At 38.5% G+C, this 13,766-nt stretch overlaps 1 pseudogene; it reads left to right on the plus strand.

Moving 5' to 3' along the window:
* The first annotated feature begins 414 nt into the window (after positions 1–414).
* On the plus strand, positions 415–1,683 carry LOC133764041 (egl nine homolog 1-like; annotated as a pseudogene).
* Positions 1,684–13,766: the final 12,083 nt, after the last annotated feature.

Here is a 13,766-nt window from a genome sequence, read left to right on the forward strand (position 1 = left end):
GTGCACCCCTGCCCTGGTCACCACCGGGCAGCGGTGTCTGTGCAGAGCGCGCAGAGGAAGTGGCGCCCGCACGCCCTGCGCTGCTCCACAAGCTGGGCCCGGCCGCCCGGGATGGCGAGGCGGCGGCCTGGAAGGCTGCTGGTCTAGCGCGCCCAGAGCGGAGATCCTCCGCCCCACGCAGGCCGTGCACCCTCAACCCTTGGGTGATGAGGCGCTGAAGCAGCAGCTGGCACTGCAGGGCCGTCCCCAAGGAGGAGAAAGCGGCCTGGCCGAGGGCGTTGGCGCCGGCCTGCTTGTGTAGAGGGGGGCAGGTGCCATGGCGCGGTAACCTTCCCTGCCGCTCTCTCTGCTCCCTGGCCCTGGGCTAGGCAGTCTGGCCCCCACCTCTCCTACTCGATCACCGCTGCCTCCTCCATGGGCAATGACAGCGGCGGGCCTGGAAGGAGGGGCCGGAGCAAGGGGACCGGAGGTACTGAGAGCCCTGCAGCCCTGTGGGGAGATGGAGAACCTGCTGTGCTGCGGCCGCACCAGCGCCAGGACTGAAGGGAGCAGGCGCTCCTGTGCCAGGCCCGCACCAGCACTCCAGCCTTTCCCCTACACCGCGGCTCAGGGCCGGTGGGACGGGAGCCCAGGAGGCCAGGAGCTGCGCATCCCTACAGCACCTCAGCTGCTGCCAAGGCTTCAGGCAAGCCGCAGGAGATGCAGCCAAGGCAAAGGCCAAGTCCGTGGCCCACCCTGCAGTAGCCGCGCACCCCAGCCTCCAGGGCCCAGAGATGGCCAAAGCGGAGCCATGGAAGGAGGAGTCGCTGATCCGCCTTCGCTGTACCTGGAAGGTGAACCTGTACCCGCCAAGCAACAGACCAGGCTGCGGGCTGAGCCATAGTTGCGGTCTGCAGCCCAAAGGGCGGAGGAAGCCGCTTCCGACGCTGCCTTGCATGAACAGGCAGGACATCTGTGTAGTGGACAATTTCCTGGGCAAGGAGACTGGGCAGCAGATCGGCGATGGAGTGTGCAGCCTGCACTACACAGGCAGGTCCATGGACGGCCAGCTGGGTAGCCCGAACAGCGACTCGTGCAAGGACATCAGAAGGGATAAGATCACCTGGATTGAGGGCAAGGAGCCCGGCTGTGAAACCGCTGGGCTGCTGATGAGCAGCATGGACGACCTGGTCCACCACTGTAACGAGAAGCTGGGCAACTACAAAATGATTGGCCGGACGGAAGCCATGTTTGTTACCCAGGCAGTGGAACAGGTTATGTGCGGTATGTTGATAATCCAAATGGAGATGGGAGATGTGTGACTTGAATATATTATCTTAATAAAGACTGGGGTGCCAAGGTAAGTGCAAGTGTGCTTCGAATTTTTCCAGAAGGCAAACATTGACAATTGCTGACACTGAACTCAAATTTGATAGACTGCTGTTCTTCTGGTCTGACTGTCGCAACCCTCATGAAGTACAACCAGCATATGCTGCAAGGTGCACAATACCTGTTGGGTATTTTGATGCAGATGAGAAAGCAGGAGCTAAAGTAAAATACCTAACGGGTGAAAAAGGAGTGAGGGTTGAACTCAATAAACCTTCTGAGTCAATCAGTAAATATGTCTTATAGAGCCTCTCATCCAGCAGTACCCTCGGTTCACTACAATAATTGTTGACACTGTTTGTTAACTTGTGAATACAAATAAATGGGATAAGGAAAAATAGACAACCAGCAGGCACTTTCAACAGGAAAAGATGCAACTGTTTTGTGTTGCATCAAACAAGAAGATTTCACTGCTGTGGCTTTGTACTGCATGATCCACTCAGAATCTGTGATTGCTTATGGGAGGGAGGTAAGCTGTCAGTGCAAAATGGTTTTTACATCTGGATATGAAATATATGCCCCGTGTAGAATTTTTTCATCCCTATATGTTGTCTGATCTGTCATCTCGCTGAGTTCATTTCATCTCTTCCTTTTTTATATCGTTTGAATTTGGGGTAATTTTTGTATGATTAGGTACAATTTATCAAAACTGAATGGAGAAAAAAAGGTACAATAGTATTTCTTAATCTATTTTTGTAAACTTCTTCATACTATTAAATTTTTGCCTTAAAAGACCTCTCAAAATGATTGTTGCTAGTGGCTGATGGTTAATTCATTTTCTTTTCAATTAAAATAAGAAAAGGAGCGCTTTACCAATGGAAACATCAGATTCTTTTGTAGTCCTATTTTGCTCTAATTTGGATTCTTAAAGATTGTTGCTGTCATGTTTTTGACATTGTTAATAATGAAACCTAACAGTGAAACAGTCACCATTTATTACAAGTAGCTTCAGTTCATGTTTTATAAGGAAAAATACACTGTAAGAAGGATTTATCTTTTTGAGATTTTTTTTAACAAAACTAAAGTGACTGGCATTAAGTGAACTCGAGATTATCCTCAGCATCGAGTTCTTAAGATAAAGGGCTTTCTTCTGCATTCAGGTGTTTCCTTCAATTTTCCATTTCTAAGGTTTTCCCTTTTGCTTCTCAAATTGAGTGTACCTTCAAATTTCTTGTTTTCTTCCTAATACTCTAATCCATCTGATCTTCAGATCAGAACTCTGTTTCTTTTGAAGAACATCAGGGGGAGATTATATTTGCATTGAGAAGGAAATGTGTTTTTACAGACTTGATGTTCAGCGAGTCTTCAGACAGCTCTTGAGACATTCCCCAAATGTGATGACAGCCTTCTTGTCAGAACTGAAGGATTTATGCTTAGTTTAGAAAAACAAACAAGCGCAAAACCAGATAATTTTATTTTTATGTCTTTGTGCATTTTATTTTTTATATTTTAGAAAAAGAAGGAACATTACATAATCACACAAGGCCTCTCAGACTTCTGTTACTTAAAGAATGAGTTGAGATAGACGTCTTAGATTTCACTCTCCTAAGCTCTTTAGCAAAGAGCCCTTACCAACTTGTTTCTAACCCCCTTGTTCAATTTTCTTTGCCAAAAGCTAAGTATACAGAAACATTTCTATATATTTCTTTTTTTAAAGATTTGTTTTATTTATTTGAAAGTCAGAGTTACACAGAGAGAGAAGGAGAGGCAGAGTGAGAGAGAGGTCTTACATCTGCTGCTTTACTCCCCAATTGGCTGAGCTGATCTGAAGCTACGAGCCAGAAGCCTATTCCAGTTCTCCCACAAGGCTGTAGGGACCCAAGGACTTGGGCTATCTTCTATAGCTTGCCCAGGCCATAGCAAATAGATACATTGGAAGTGGAGCAGCTGGGACTTGAACTGGTGCCCATATAGGATGCTGGCACTGCAGGCAGCGGCTTTACCTGCTACGCCACAGTGCTGGCCCCTCTATATATTTCAATTTACAACGGTTTTAGCATCTGTATAGTTTGTATGCAATTAGAGACCTTTTCTATGGAAAACTCAGTAATTTTTATTAAAAGATTGCTATTGTTCATGTATAATATGAAAAAAAATTTAGTGAAACTGACTGTGAATTTAGAATGATTAATTATTTGATATCATGTTCTCACTTAGAATCTGCAGGAAAAAAAGTGGTAGTTTATTGTTTTTACTTGCTCATGTTCAGCTTTGTCCACTTCCTCCTCCAGTTGATAACATAACATCTCTATAGTAAGTACCTCTCTGCCAGCCCAACCTGGGAGGACAAGTTATCCTTGACATCTGGTCTATAGTGCAGTGCACTGCATTTGGCCAAAATTCAAAAGCATTGTAATTTTTAGGGTTAGTAGAAATTGTTTTAAGTAGACTGAAATCTGTTTAGATGTATAGCATAGGCTTTTAATTTGGGAGCCCCTATTCAAATGCATGTAGCTTTGCAGTTGTACAATTATCAGATACAACTATCCATTGTTTGTGCTTGGTAGACAGGTCTTAAATTGTATATTTTTGCAAAAGTTTATATACTTTCTTGGAGATCAGTGTGAAAATATCAAGAAATCAGGATATCCATTTCTTTTAATATTCGCTGAAACTATGTGATGTTAGTGGGACTGTTAACTTGTCACCAAGCAGTACTATATTTAAAACTAAATTGAAAATGGTTTGTGGCCTATATGTGTTTATTTCTGGTTAAAGATAATTCTTCACAGTGCTTATTTTTATTCAACACATTAACCAGTTGTAAAACAGAACTTTATCAATATCCTATATAGACAAGACTATAAAGTCATAATTTGGAAAGCAGTGTTTCATTATGAAACAGCTCTCAGGGTGCTTGTAAAGCTAATCTAATTAAAAAGATATATAAATATTCTTGAAAAAAATTGAATGGTTCCTAGATAAAATTCTGGATGACAGATCCCCATTGTAGCAAATTGCTTAAAAGAAAAACAAAAAGCCAACCATTTAAATGTTCTGTAAACGGTCTGAAGGTCATCCAGCAAATAAAAGAAAAGTAGTTACTGAAGAAGATAGTCTAAGAATAGGAAGAGCATGGAGATCCAGTGGTATTTGAATCCAGACCTTCTCTCCTCCTCCCGTCAGTGAAATGGGAACTCTGTTTCAGACACAGGGAGTCAAGAGCAGGATGCTTCCTCTCCCAGCAGTTGGCTGGCGAGTATTCTGAGTGTGACAAGACACACTCATTTTCCTCCTTCCCCAGGTACCTGCTGCTGGTCATATGTTATATTGAGTGCAACTGAGAGGTGGGCTCTTGACCTCATTTGTTGATGGGGGATCTACATTGTGCATAAGAATGCTTAGATACCATCATCAATTGCATGTAATGTTTATAGCAGGCAGATTTCGCAAAATAGATTTCTGATTGCTGTGGATTGGAGGGATTGTTAAGAAAGAGTTAAAAGGTACTAAATTTTGGGGGGTGGTTGCACTTTAACAATATAGGCAACTTTTTTTTACACAAAAGATATAATTTCCATATTTTTAAATTGTTTTAAAAATTATATTTAAGTTACACAATTTCATGTATTTTCATATATGGAAATTTAGGAGCATAGTGATACTTCCCACCCTACCCTCTCTCCAACCCATGCTTCAACCCTTCTTCTTCCTCCCTCTCATATTCCCACTCTTAATTTTTACAAAGATCTATTTTCAGTTTAATTCCTGATTGTATAGTTAACCCTACACTAAGTAAGAGTTCAACAAACAGTATATAAAAAAAAAAGCACTGTTCCTCAACAATTGAGACAAGAACTGTAAACAATCATCAAGTCCCAAAATGTCCATTTCACTCCAACACGTTGCATTTTGGGCACATAATATCTATCTTTTTGGGATGAGCTTATTTCACTAAGTATGATGATGTCCAGATGAATCCATTTTGTCAAAAAGTACAGGATTTTAATTTTTTATAGCTGAGTAGTGATTCATAGTGTGTAAATACCATAATTTCTTTATCATGTCATCAGTTGATGGACATCTGGGTCAATGCCATATCTTAGCTATTGTGAATTCAGCTGCAATGAACATGGGGGTACAGATAACTGTTTCATATGCTGATTTCATTTTATTTGGGTAAATTCCCAGGAGTGAAATTACTAGTTTATATGATAAATTTATTTTCAGATTTCTGCTATATCCCCATAATGTCTTCCACAATGGCTCTAACCAGTTTACATTGGATTAGGGTACCTTTTTCCCCCACATCCTCGCCAGCATTTGTTCTTTCTAGATTTCTGTATGAGAGCTGTTCTAACTGGGATAAAGTGAAACCTCATTGTGGTTTTGATTTGCATTTCCCTGATGGTATTTTCTAAGCATTTTTTTTCAAGTGTCCATTGGCCATTTAAATTTCCTCTCTTGAAAAATGCCTATTCAAGTCCTTTTCCGACTTCTTAACTAGATTGTTTTGTTATTGGATATTCAGTAGCTTAGTTTGCAAATATTTCCTTCCATTCAGTTGGTTGTCTCTTCACTTTTCTGAGAGTCTCTTTTGCAGTGCTGAAGCTTCCCAGCATGATGTAATCCCATTTGTCAATTTTGGCTTTGATTGTCTGTGCTTCTGGGTTCTTTTCCAAGAAGTCTTTGCCTATGCTGATGTCTTGCAGTGTTTCCCTTTTGTTCTCTAGTAACTGGATGGTATCGGGTCATAGATTTAGGTATTTGATCAATTTTGAGTATATTTTTGTGTAAGGTAGAGGTCCTGTTTCATATGTCTGCAAGTGGAAATCCAAACTTCCCAGCACAATTTGTTGAAGGGACTGTCTTTCTCCAGAGATATATTTTAGCTCCTTTGTCAAAAATAAGTTGATTGTAGATGTGTGGATTGATTTCTGGAGTTCCATTCTGTTCCATTGGTCTTCACATCTATGTTTGTGCCAGTACTATGCTGTTTTAATAATGACTACCCTGTAGTGTGTCTTGAAATCTGGTATTTTGATGCCTCTGGCTTTGTTTTTGTTGTATAAGTGTGCTTTAGGTATTTGGGATCATTTTTGTTTCCACATGAATTTTAGAATCATTAGTATAGATCTGAGAAGAATGTTCTTGGTATTTTGATTGGGATCACATTGAATCTGTAAATTGCTTTTGGTATTATGAACATTTTGATAATATTGATTCTTCCAATGCATGAAAATGGAAGATTTTTCAATTTTTTAATATCTTCTTCTTTAAGATCTTTCCCTAGTGCTTTATTATTTTTGTTATGGAGAATTTGACATCCTTGGTTAAATTGATTTGAAAGTATTAATTTTTTGTAACTATTGTGAATGGATTTATCTTAAACTTTCTTCATGAGTCATGTCATTTTCTGTGTATACAAAGGGTATTGATTTTCATGTGCTAACTTTATATCTTGCCACTTTATCAAACACTTTTATGAGCTCCATTAGTCTCCCAGTGGAGTTTTTTTTTTTTTGATCTCTTATGTATAGAATCATATTATCTGCATATAGGGATAGTTTAACTTCTTCCTTTCCAATTTGTACCTCTTTGATTTCTTTTTCTTGCCTAATAGTTCTGGCTGTAACTTCCAGGACTATATTAAGTAACATCTTAACATATTTAGTGGCCATCTTTATATGGTTCTGGATGTTAGGGGGAATGCTTATAGCTTTTCCCCGTTCAGTAGGATGCTGTTTGTGGGTTTTTAATAAATTGCCTTGATTGTGTTGAAGAATGTTCCTTATATATCCAATTTTTTTAGGTTTTAATCATGAATGGATTTTGTATTTATCAAATGCTTTCTCTTCATCCATTGAGATAACCATATGGTTTTTGTTTTTTAGTTTGTTAATATGATGTATCACATTTATTTATTTGAGGATGTTGTAACAGTCCTACATATAAGAGGTAAACCCCAGTAGGTCTGGGTGAATGAGCTTTATGATGTGTTGCTCAATTAGCTAATATTTTGTTGGGGATTTTTGCATCTAATTTCAGCAGGAGTATTGGTCTATAGGTTTATTTCTCTGTTGTTTCTTTTGCTGGTTTAAGAATTAAGATTATGCTGGCTTCATAGGAGTTTGGGAGGTTTGCCTCTCAGTTGTTCTGAATAGCTTGAGAAGAATGGAATCCTCTTAATTAATTCTTCTTTAAATTTCTTGTAGAATTGAGTAGTGAAACCATCCAGTCCTGGGATTTTCTTTATTGGAATAATTTAATTACATATTCAGTTTCTGTCTTGGTTATTGGTCTGTTAGATTTTCTGTCTTTATACTCAATTTTCTTAGATTGTATGTGTACAAATATCTATACATTTCTTCGTGGTTTCCCAATTTATTGGCATATAGCTCTTTGTAGTATTTCCTGATAATTCTTTTTATTCCTATGGTATCTATTGTTACATTTTCTTTTTCATTTCTGATTTTATTGATGTGGATATTTTCCTTCATTATTCTTAGTTGGGCCAATGGTGTATCAATTTTATGTATTTTTTCAAAAAATCAGCTCCTCATTTCACTGATATTTTGTATTTTTGTTTCAATTTTGTGTATTCCTTCTCTAATATTAAGTATTTTTTCTTTCTACTAATTTGGGATTTGGTTCATTTTTTTTCCTAGGTCCTTGAGATGCATTGACAGCTCACTTATTTGGTGTCTTTCAATTTCTTATATAGGTACCCATTGCTATAAATGTCCCTCTCAGCACTTCCTTTATGGTATCTTGTAAGTTTTCATATGATGTATTGTACTGTTTCTTTCCAGAAATATTTAGATTTCTTCTATGACCTACTGTTCATTCAGGAGCATGTTGTTCAGCCTCCATTTGTCTGCATATGTCCTAGAGATTCTTGAATTGTTGATTTCCAGGTTCATTCCACTGTGGCCAGGGAAGATGCATGGTAGGATTTCATTTTTTTTAATTTGCTGAGACTTGCAGTACTGTGTAGCCTATGATCTATGCTAGATAAAGTTCCATGCACTGGTGAGAAGAATGTGTGTTCTGCTACTGTGAGATGAAAAGCTCTGTAGATATCTTTTAGGTCCATTTGGTCTACAAAGTTGATAAATTTTGTTGTATCCTTGCTGATTTTTTGTCTGGTGATTTGTCCTTTCTAAAAGTGGAGTGTTGATGCCCCTCATTACTATTGAATTGGAATCTAAATCTCTATTTAGATCCTTTAACATTTCATTTAAATATCCAGATGTCCTGTAATTGGGTGCATATTCACTTATTATTATGACATCTCCCTGTTGAATTGATCTCTTAATTATTACACATGCCCTTCTCTGTCTCTTTTTACAGTTTTTGTGTTAAAGTCTATTTTGTCTGATATTAGGAGAGCTACACCAGCTCTTTTTTGGTTTCCATTAGTATAGAATAACTTTTTCCATCCTTTCTGTTTCAGTCCACATGTATCTTTGTTGGTAAGATGTATTTCTTGTAGGCAGCAAATAGATGGGTCTTGTTTTTCAATCCATCCAGCCAGTCCCTATCTTTTAACTGGAGAGTTAAGGCCATTTACATTCCAGGTGACTATTGATAAGTAACAACTGAGCCCTGCCATTTTTCCATAAATATTCCTATTGATTATTTTGGATTTCCTTTGTACTTTTACTAGATTTTATGTCTTCACTTTCTTATCATATTGATGACCCTGTGTCTGTGTTTCTGTGTGCAGCACATCCTTAAGCATCCTTTATAAAGCTGGACAAGTGGTGTCAATTTTTTTCAATTTCTGTTTAATAGACAAGGTCTTTATTTCACCTTCATTCATAAATGAAATCTTTTCAAGGTACAGTATTGCAGGTTTCAGTTTTTTTTTTTCCTTAAAGCTTGGAATCTCTTATCCTGTAGGGTTTCTGATAAGAAGTCAGTTATAAGTCTAATTGGAAATCCCCTGAAAGTAATCTGTCATTTATCTCATCCACATTTTAGAATCTTTTCTTTATGTTTTACTGTGGAGAGTTTAACCACAATATGTTATGGTGAAGACCTTTTCTAGTCGTGTCAGGAGTTTTATGTGCTTCCTCTATTTGGACATCCAATTCTTTTTCCAAATTGTGGAAATTTTCTGTAAACATTACACTAAATATGCCTTTATTGTCATTCTCTGTTTCCACACATTCAGGAACTCCTAAGAACTATATGTTGGGTTGTTTGATAGTATCACGTAAATCTCCAACACTGTTCTTAAGTTTTCTAATTTCTTCTTTTGGCATGACATTTTCTATTTGTCCTTCTCCTTCTCCTTCTTCTTATAAGATTTGTGTTCTAGCTTGATATTCTTTCTTCTGCCTTACAAGTCTATCATTAAGGGTTTCCACTGGATTTTTATTTCATCTATTGAATTTTTCATTTCTAATATTTTGTTTTGATTATTCTTTTAAAATTCCAATTTCATGGGAAAAATTTTCTTTCATTTAATGTATGGCTTTCTTTAATTCATGGATTTGCTTCTGATTGCTTTTGAGTAATCCTATGATTAATTTTTTAATCCCTTTTCCAGTATCTCAAGATCTTCATTTTTACATTTTAATATATATGTGTTGCAGATATTCTATAAATTTAATGTAAACATTAAAGTTTAAAAAATTATTTTCATTGAGGAAGAAAATAAAAACAGTGTGACCTCAAAAAATATTGATGTGTTGTTGTGTTCCTTTTGTTGAGAGTGTCATGCTGTGTTCCTTATTCTTGTTTCTTGAATTGAATTTCTGCATATATTTTTAGGCATTTGTGGCTATACTTGGTTTTTTCCTCTGATGGGTTTTATCTTTGAAGTATGCTTTGTGGCTTAGTGGAATGCTTGCACTTTCAGTGAATGCCCAGAGGTGTGTGCTGAGTGTGACCGGAGAGCTGTAGTCAATGCCCTAGCATGGTGCGAGTATCCAGGGTAAGTAGCATCTTGGGTGAGGTAGGTGTCCTCTTGTTAATAGAAGGGAGTGAATGGTCACCTCTTTTGGTGTGATCACAGCCTCATCTACTCTCCTCCAAGTTGATCAATGCTCAGGTGTTAGCCCCCAGTGGGCGCAACACTCATCTGCACCCATGTATGAACCACAGAAATGATCTGCACAGCCCTCACTCCAAGCATGGGTCCCACTGCAGTGACTTGCCCCAGGTCACCAAGTAGGTCTGAGTGTGTGGAGCCACACACAGTGATTTCTCAGAGGCCCAGATACATGCTGTACCCTCTCATGGAGCCAGAGTGTCCTCACAGCCTCAGCACACAAGGATCCTGTAGTTGTGGGGTGCAGTGAGTCCACTCCACCTCTCCACCTGTCCAGTCCACAGAGAGGCAAACTTTTCCCTGAGTCCACTGTCTGTTGGAGCTCATACTAAGTGGCCTGAGCCCCAGAGCCTGTGGTATGTTAGGAGGCTGGGAGTGCCTTACAGTCTCAAGTGGGTGCCCAGCTCCTTGTCAATTCTTGCGGACAGGCTCAAAGAAGGTGAGGACCTTGGATTTTTTCTTCAGCTAGAATCTCTGGATCACATGTGTACAGAAGAGCCACTGGCCAGCTGTTGCCATCTCCCTGCCACTGCTGTGAGTCAGGGCACTGAATTTCTTTTTGAGATAGTAAAAATGTTCTAAACATAGCATTCATTACAATTGCACATTTCTTAAATCCCCAGAACTTTACACTTTCAATGGATGAATAATATGGCAAGCTAATTATACTCATATATAATACACATTTTAGGAAATTTATGATTCTTAATAATTTTGAAACATGTATATTTAATTATTTCACTTCTTGTGTGTGATGCTAACACACTAATATTTCAAATTCCAGGCTACATAAAATGTGACTTCCTTTCGGCATAACATTATATAGATAGATATGGATAGATGTATATGGCTGTAAATGCATGAAAATATCTGCATCATGTAAACAATTAATAATAATGATGGTTAATGCAGGGGGCAGGTCTTCAATAGATTGTTGATGAAGGTGATGTTAATCTCATCTGTGTTTCTAAAGAATGTATTTAAGGAATAGAGTGCTCTACAAGTTCAGACACCTGAGGTGCATAACGATGTATCTTCATTAGTAATTAGTAATCCCTTAATCCTAAGGGAATCCTTAATTAGTGAATTCTATCTCTTCTCATTGTGCTCTTCATTTTTTGCTATAGGGACTATGTCATTCATTCTTCTGCATTCAGTACAAATTAATTGTTAGAACTCCTCTTACTGACTAGGTACCCAAAATTAAGAACTCCAGTCATTACATGGAAGGTGTGACTATAATACAGGAGAAGAAGTGAGTTGCAAAATGAGCAGTCAACAATTGAGTGTGGCCTTTCCACTTTCTCTGTTCAATGCAGATTGCTATGGAATCCATGTCTCAAATTGTAAAATGTCCTGATGACAAGTGATCACTATTACAGGAAAAATAGTTCTTGTGAGCAGATATTAGGACCTACTACTCCATGATGGCATTCTATGTTGTTGATCTCTGCAATCCATTTTCTATTTAAATTGGTGTGACCCTAAGACCTAAGCATTTAGGGCACACAAAATTTGCTTCTTTGGTCTGTGGTTGAGGTACTTAAGGTGGAAATCTCAAAGCTTAAGTCTCTTAATTTGCAGAATAAAGTAACTAATAGGCAGTTGCAGCATCTAAGATGATACAAGAATTTGAATAGTACATTTCATACCCCTATCCATAGAGAAAATGAGTAATGACTGAACCAAGAATCATCATCCCCATTACATTCCCACTGAAGTTCTCTTCAACTATATCACAGCACCCATGCCCATTCTCAATAGGTCAGGAGAAAAAGTAGCAGCAGGACCTCCATGAAACTCTTATATTCACCTCTTTGCCTTGTTTCTGGCAAAATCCAGCAGGTAGATAACAAGGTTCTGGTGAAGTTCTTAAAAAATATTAAAGTTTCTCTCACTCACTGTCTAACTCTGCCTGTAAAAAAAAAAAAAAGAGCAAGCGGAGCATTAACCTACTGTGCCACGATGCCAGCTGGCCCCTACTTTTTTATCCTTAATTCAGTGTATTAGAGTGTTCCTTTGGTTCCCCATTCATCCCACTCCAATTCTGAGCAGATTTTGCCCTCTGTGTTCTGACACTCCTGTTTCTTCCCAGCCTTTAGATCACAAGTATAACTACATGTTGAATGTTTCTTTGTGGTTATACAAAAGCTCAATACATCTAAAATGCAGTCATAGTCTGCATTCCACTCTTCTATTCATATAGGTAATACGAATCTCTCAACTAGCCTTGACTCATATCACAAAAGTGGGATTTTTTTGTCCTGGCATCTTTGATCAGTCTGAGGTCTATTCAGATTAGACAGCTACTTCTGTCTTTTTGTTTTCACATTATTATTCTAATGCATACATGCAGTGTATATAAAGGAAGAGCTGTTGTTCAATTACTAATACTGTAGGGTTTTCCATATGAGAAATATCTTTCTTAGCAAAAAACAGAAAAGGCATTTTAGTACATTAATCAGATTTTAGTCCCCTCCTCCTACCAGCTGTGCTAAAACCCAGTATATGTGGTAACAGTGGAAGAAAGCATTCAGGAGTTAGATGGTACATAGGACCAGAGTCAAGAAAAATGTGCAAAGAGAACAGAGACAGGGGACTCAGATTTTAATACTTTTTATCTAGGGTGGGCATTTTGCATAGTTAAGATGGTTTTGGGGTTACCTGATTCCCAGATTGGGGAGTGTGGGTTTGAATCCTATATTAATTTATGATTCCATCTTTATATTAATACAGACCATGGAAGGCAACAGATGATGACTGAAGTGCTTGACATTCTTCTATCTACATGGAAGTCCCAGTTGACTTCCAGGCATCAGACTTTAGCCCAGCCTTGGCTGTTGTGGGCATTTGTGGAGTGAATAGACAGATAGCAGGTCTCTGTATATCTGTGTGTCCCTCTCTCTCTGTCTCAGAAGCAAAAGTACATTAATTAGGCAAAGATTTTTGCTGAAATTTGAGATGTTAACTTTGTTCTTTCATAATTTTGTTAAATATATTGCATCAAATGTTAATATTTGCATTTTTAGGAAATTGCTTCAAAATAATTAAAACTCCTCAGATGGAAGACTTTTAAATAGGTTTAAAATTTCTGTTTCTCAGTTGTTATGTAAATGTATGTAGAGTTTTACTAAGTGAGACACATTCCAGTTTAGGTTCCCAGAAAGGAGATGTTGCTGAATTGGGGGGCAAAATTATTTTTAGAGACCAAGTCCTATAACTAGATGGGAGAGGAAGTAGCATAGGGCAAAGGAAGAAGTTGGAACTGTTATAGAGGCCCTACAATGCTTTACCCCATCAGTAATTAAGTCTGAAACAAGTGTGCTTTTTTTCTCCAATTCTGAACCTTTATACAACTTAGCACCACTCCATCACCCTGTTTCTCAGGAAGAGTAAGACC

Source organism: Lepus europaeus, chromosome 7, assembly GCF_033115175.1.
Source record: "Lepus europaeus isolate LE1 chromosome 7, mLepTim1.pri, whole genome shotgun sequence".
NCBI lineage: Eukaryota > Metazoa > Chordata > Mammalia > Lagomorpha > Leporidae > Lepus > Lepus europaeus.